Genomic DNA, 252 nt, shown 5'->3' with positions numbered 1-252 from the left:
CACCAGCCAAGGGACAGAGTCCTGGGGCGGATAATTGCGGTATTTTGGCTTTCTTGGCATTGAAAGGGTCGCCAAATCCTTGTCCTTGTGGCCAAGGAGCCTCGTCCTCCTGGCCCAGAGCTGTTCGCTATGCTCTCCAGGTTTCCCCAGCTTGTGTCCTCAAGCCTTCACTATCCCAGCTCCGTGCTTGGCCAGGGAGCAGTGATTGACGCTTGGAGCTGGCTGGGGGAGGAAGGAATTTGTGTGTGGACT

At 56.7% G+C, this 252-nt stretch overlaps 1 protein-coding gene across 1 annotated transcript in view; it reads left to right on the top strand.

Annotated features, from left to right (window-relative positions):
- Window positions 1-252, top strand: part of LOC104494875 (AP-1 complex subunit beta-1-like) — a gene marked incomplete at both ends in the record, with an annotated part of 9,933 nt that overhangs the window by 1,231 nt on the left and 8,450 nt on the right. The window lies entirely within an intron of this gene.

Source organism: Buceros rhinoceros, unplaced genomic scaffold (genome assembly GCF_000710305.1).
Source record: "Buceros rhinoceros silvestris isolate BGI_N320 unplaced genomic scaffold, ASM71030v1 scaffold24836, whole genome shotgun sequence".
NCBI lineage: Eukaryota > Metazoa > Chordata > Aves > Bucerotiformes > Bucerotidae > Buceros > Buceros rhinoceros.
Note: the sequence above shows the minus strand (reverse complement) of the source record. Positions and strands in the feature narration are given on the sequence as shown.